We start from the raw sequence: 6,000 nt of genomic DNA on the forward strand, positions 1-6,000 counted from the left end.
AAGCTCCAGCTCCTGGAGGTGCCTGCTCTGACCTGATAGCTTTCAAGAGGAAGGTCACACACTCAATTGTCCTGAAGAATGTTTTATCCTAAAGAAAATTAAATTTGCACATATGGAGAAGCAGAGTTTTCCTTTTCCCTCTTGCTTGCTCCCAGCTAGGGCAGGTGACTCACCTTGTTCTGGCTGCACAGCTGATGCTGAGAGATGCCTTAAAAAAGAGCCAAATCCTCACTTGTGTTGATTATGACATTTTTATTAAGGAAAGGGAGTATTTAACAGAATGAAACAATGAAATAATCAATATCTTACAGTGGAGGGAGCCCAGGGAAAGCTTTTAATGCAGATAACAAATCCAAGCTTGGGCCTGCTGCAGGGGGTAAATTAAACCAAAGTCATCTCCCCTCAGATCAGCAGCAAGTTCTGCATTGATGGGTACCACTGATGGGGTTCTCAGCATCTTCTGAGGGATTTGTCCCAGAAATGGTGAATCCTGCTGGCTGTTCCATCAGCAGCTGGCTGCTGGGGAATGGGGAACGAGCCTGGCACGGGCTGTGGGGCTGGAGAAAGCTCTGATTCCTGCTGGAACCAGGTCTGAGAGGCAGCCACGAGAGAAACTAATGAGTGAGTGCAAACCACAGCCTCCCCATCTCTGCCTGCCTGCCAATGTGTTGTCTAAATCATTAATACTTAAAGAGTGGTGCAGCAGCTGGCACTTGAACAGAGCCACGTTAACCAGGGCTGGGGGCTGAGCTGAGGGGTAAGAAATGTTCTGGTTTGCAAGCACGGGGTGAGAGCTGCTGGAAAGATGTCACCCAGTGTCACCAGGTCCAGCCTGAACCCTTCTCCTGCATCTCCTGGGTGCCTCCTTTATGCTGGGAGAGGCTGAGCAGGGCTGAGGGAGCTGGACAGGGAGTGCTGCTTCCAGCTCTCTTAATCTGGGGAGATTTATGCCCTGTCTTTCAGGAGCTGACTGGATTTAGAAATGAGGTGGTGTCTCTCTGTGGGCTCAGTGCCTCCCTGGCTGGGGTAGGCATCCACTTTTGCTCGTAAATATTCAAGCTGTTAATACATGAGCCAGGCAGAGCCATTCAGCGTTATTGTCATGGCACGAAATTCTCTGGGCATCTTTGAAGTTAAAGCATTAACTTCTATTTTCACTTCCATTCTTCTTCTCAGATGTCTGCTTTGCTCCCTCAGGGACCCATGAGGAGGTAACATTTTGCATCAGTGGGTCTGACTACTCCATTCCATGTAGGAAGGAAAAAAAAAAAATGTCCTAACAGTAATTAGGCTCCAAATGAGGTAGTAATTTCTTTAATTACTTGCTTCATGGCAGTCTTTGGGGAGTTGACTTTTGTTTTCCTGTGCTTGGTGAGAAAGTTGCTTAAGTGTTTTCAGACTTGTTCCTTGTCTGTGCGGATTTTCAGGGCTGGTTTTGCAGCAGGCTGGAAGAGGTGGGAAATCCCTGCCCCTCCTCCCTCTGCCTGCATTTAGGGCACAGTTTGGGAAGGACAGGGGGATCAGATAGGAAGGAAAGACCCTCACCCACACCCAGCCTCTCCCATCCAAGCCTCTGCTCCCTTCACATCAGATTTTGGGCACTGCTCTTTATCCCCATTAGCTCAGAGCTCACTAGAATTGAGTTTTCCTGCTGCCAAGGAGGATAAGTTGTCTGTCTTCCCCAAAGTGAAAAAATTGAATTGTGCCTTCATGGCTGAGGAGCTTTGAGCTGTCTCTGCCTCCTCATATCCACAGAGCACCAAGTGGTCCTGCTGTACTTATAAATAAAACATAGCTTTGGGTAGTGGCAGCATTAGGAAATTATTCAAGGTTTGCATTCCAGATACAATGCATTTGTAAATATGAACCTCAGGAGAAGCCTGTGCCCCCTTCCATGTTTGAGGGAATTAAAATATTTTCATCCTTGAGTGGTAGAAGCAAAACATTTTCAGCTCTTTCAAGCCCGCCTCGGAGTTAAGTGAATAAAGGCTCGAGTAACTAAAAAATAAATTACTTTCACTATTCCTGTAATTCTTTATGGAGTTTTAAATTGAAGGCTTCTTCCTTCAAAATAGAGGGACGACAAAGATTCATTCTCTCGGCTCTTTCACTCAATACATCAGGAAACAAGTCTGCTGCTGAGGATGAAACTCCTATTTTTGTGCCTTCTTTCCCACTGCAGAGGTGTGTGCTTTGGTCTTTGATCAAACAGCCTGCCTGGCCTCCTCTCCCCACCTCCTCAGACTCATTCTCTGCCCTCTGCAATGCATTTACCCCTCACGCTCCCAACCTGCCATTCAGCACTTGGCACAAAGCACCAAGGGCAAGAGCTGATGTCACCTTTGCAAACAAAGCAGGGAGGAAAGAGCAGGGAAGTCAGCGAGAAGTGAAAAGCCTGGATTTTGGAGTCTGTAAACACAGAGAGGTTCTGTGGTTATCTTCCAACAGGGGTGTCAGGCAGCAGCCGTGGGGAGGAATTTGCTCTGGGAGCCTTGAACAATTCCCAGCTGGGATTCCCCTGTCCTTTCTCCAAGAGGAGCAGCAGGGTCCCAGCACAGCCTGAGCTTGGCCTGAAGGGATCAGCTCAGCTTTGTTCAGTCAGCAGGAGACCAAAATCTGGAGCAGAGCAGGTCCTGTGCCCATCTGCCAAGGGCCACGTCTGTGGCAGGCACGTTCTTCTCTCTCAGGGCTTTTTCATAGTGGAGCACAGAGGAAAGAAAAAGAAAACAATTTCTATTTCTGCTCCTTCTTTTTCCCATGTGCAATGTGTTTGGAGAATTGTTTATCTGGGGTGATGGCTTTGTTGGATTCTGGTGAGGATTGTTTGAGCCTGATGGCCAATCCAACCCACCTGGGGCTGGACAGAGAGAGGGTCACGAGTTGTGAGTTAGTTAAATATGGTAGTTAGAAAAGTAGGTTTGTAGTTTGAGTATCTCCTTTAAATAGTATATTAATGCATTATAGTATAGTCATAATAAAGAAATCCTTCAGCCTGGAGTCAGACATCAGCATTCTGCCCACCAGGCTCACCTGCATTTTCAAAACCCATCCTGCTGTGGCTCTGCCCAGCACAGGAGAGCAGCAGGGTCTCGTGGCAGCTCTGCTCTGCCACCCCTCAGAGCAGAGCTTTGCCTTTCTCTCTGACCTGGGGGGCACGTGCTGAAGGACCACTTCTAGCAGCACAGCTCCTCATTTCTCCTTCTTTCCACATTTCCTTCCCCTGGCTTTTCTTCCTTTAATCAAGTCTAATGGGCCCTGACTGCTGGACTAATGGTGCATAAAGATGTTCTCTTTATTATTTTTAGGAAGCTCTTAAAATGGCACTGAGCACGCAAAAGCGACGTGAAATAACTTGGTGGAATCTCTCCCCTTTGCTGCTTTCCAAACAAAACTTTTATTATTTACTTATTTAACTTTCACCCTTTTTTTTTTTTTTTTCTTTGAAGGCAAACGACGAGTGCACACCAGAACACGACTCTGACGGGGGTGAAGATGGAGCTGCTTTTTCCTGGATCCAGCACTGCCATCCCTCAGATTCCACTCCAGACAGGAGCTGCTGCCAGTGGTGACTTTGTGATGCTCCCCCAAAGGCCCTGGTGGCACCTGGGGCTGTGACTTGCCCGTGGCTCCCGTGGGGAAGGTGCTCCTCGTGTCTGCTTGGAGTGAGTTTGGAGGGGGCATCAGGAGCCAGAAGTTCCTGGTGAACCTGCTGAAGTTGTGCTCCCGTTCCTTCCCTCTCTGCTCGGGGTAAAGGAACACTCCAAGGAGTTTGCTGTGATTTTTGTCACTCCTCTTGGCCCTGTGCTGGCTGGTGGCAGGCTGGGGGTCAGGGGAGGTTTGTGTTTGCTGCAGCTCCTGGGGGAACACACCCAGCTGGCTGCCTGTCAGTACCCAAATTGGATGAAAGCTTTCAAATGACTTCATCTTGTCAAGCTCTGCAGATTCCCCTCCCACGTGCACACCTTACATGAGCAAGGGCCTTTCTTTTGCCTTTTTCCTGGAAGTCTTGATCATCTGGCTGACTCTGGTGGTGTCATCATGAGTCAGGCTGCTGAAAACTGCATGCCCTGGTCCTGCTTATCCTCCAGAATGGACAGTTTCCCTCTAAGGCCTGACAGATGGGAAAAATCAAATTACCTCACATCTCTAGAGCAATTACATCTTTGAAGACCTGAACAAAACCCACACTGGGAGTCTGTGGATTTTATTAAATGCTTTGGAGCTGACCTGTCTATTATGAAGAAACAAAGGATTCCAAAAAGTTCCCTCTGAAATCACGGAGTTAAAGGCAATTTGTGGCCATTAATGTCAGCCTTTCCCCTCGGTTATTTCTCTTTTGTTCTGTTTTCCTTTGCTCTGGGCACTTTGTGTGCATGTAGTGTGTGTTCTTACAAATGGCTGCATATGAAGATAAATGAGATTGGGTGCTGGAACACTCGGGCAGGAGATTGGAAATCAATCCCTGACTTGCTTTTCAGATGAGCATGGCCCAACAGAGGCCATCCCCTCACTGCTCCCCCAGTTCATGTGCTGTGGCAGGGTGCTGGTGGAATGCTTCCAGCCCTTCCTCTGTCATCTCCTCCTGCCCTTTTACAAATGGACACAAAACCTTTGGGCCCCCTGGGATGGCAGAAAAAGGAATCACTGAGTGTGGAGTGCACACCATCAGTGTTGGAGAGGGCAAGGGATGAGGTTGTTCTCCCCTGAGGGATGTTTTATGGCATGCTCTGTTGTTAACCTGGCCATTAACTGCATCTGTGGAATGGGTAATGCCAAAACCATCAGCTGTGTCTGAAAAAGTAACTCCAGCTGTCAGCTTTTGCTGCAATAGTGGTGTGGTTTCAGAGCTGTTTCTTCTGAGAGCTGTAGGGTCTTCAATTCCCAGTGTGTTTAGGCACCACAAAGAGTTCTGGTTTGCCTTGAAGCTTTTGACAGTCCAAGTGAGGCTTGTCTTGCTCATTACTGCAGTAATTTGGCCTGCCAGCCAAAGTTAAATCTACAGCAGGGGGAGAAGGAAGAAGACTTTTAGGAATTGACTCTGTTTTCTTTAAACCTGTTACTTTCTCATCACCAGCTCTACACTGAGCTGGAAAGAGCTTTGAAAATGGGAGTGTCATTTCTGACTCTCCTTGAGTCACTGCAGGGCAGGCAGGTCACTCGTGTCCCCATTCCCACTCTCATTTCCCACTCTGGGAGGTGCCAGCTCTGCCCAGGAGCCTGGGAATCCCTGCTGGGCCACTGTGAGGCATGAGCTTGATTTTTAACTGAGGCCAGCTTTTATAAAACCCTCTCAGAGATAAATTTGGCATTGCTCTGGTGCTAGTGAGACTGGAAACTTTCTTACCTGTACATTTTAACTCCATGGGGTAATTCCACCTGAGTTCAAACCAGAATTGTTCAATCAGCTGTGGAAAGACTCCTCTTGGATTGAGGGAAGGATCTGGACAATGTGATCCAGGCACAACTGAATGTGATAGAGGAACATCTGTAGCTCTGTGCACTATTTTATTTTGAAGACCACTTTTCCCTTTGTGGTGATTCTCTTGGTTGTGTTTTGTAGCTTTTGTTGGAATATTATCCTAAACCCGTACCTGTCTTTTGGGCCAGCTCAATGTGAGCAAGAAGAGCTCAGTGAATGTGCTTAGTCTGCTCTGGTCATTTGTGTTTATTATTTTCTTGTTCTCATCTCCATCCCTCACAACTTTTATGTGGTGTTTTACTACTGGAAACAATAAAGCTTTTGCTCAGTAACAGCTCCTTGCCATTTGTGAAACAGTAAAAAAGCTTTTTTTGTAGATACTCTCCAAATCCTCCAGCAAGGCAAGACAATCACCCAGCCAGTGGAATTGTGCTTCGTGTGGCTGGGCTGTAATTGAATCCTGCACTTGAAAGTCACCTTTTGTCTTGTCCCCTCCTCTGTGCCTCGTTGGCAGGGGGACAGATCTGCTCCTCAGCCCCTCCGTGGAGCTTTTCCACGCTGCAACCAAGACCCACAAAGCA

Source organism: Lonchura striata, chromosome 20 (assembly GCF_046129695.1).
Source record: "Lonchura striata isolate bLonStr1 chromosome 20, bLonStr1.mat, whole genome shotgun sequence".
Taxonomy (NCBI): domain Eukaryota; kingdom Metazoa; phylum Chordata; class Aves; order Passeriformes; family Estrildidae; genus Lonchura; species Lonchura striata.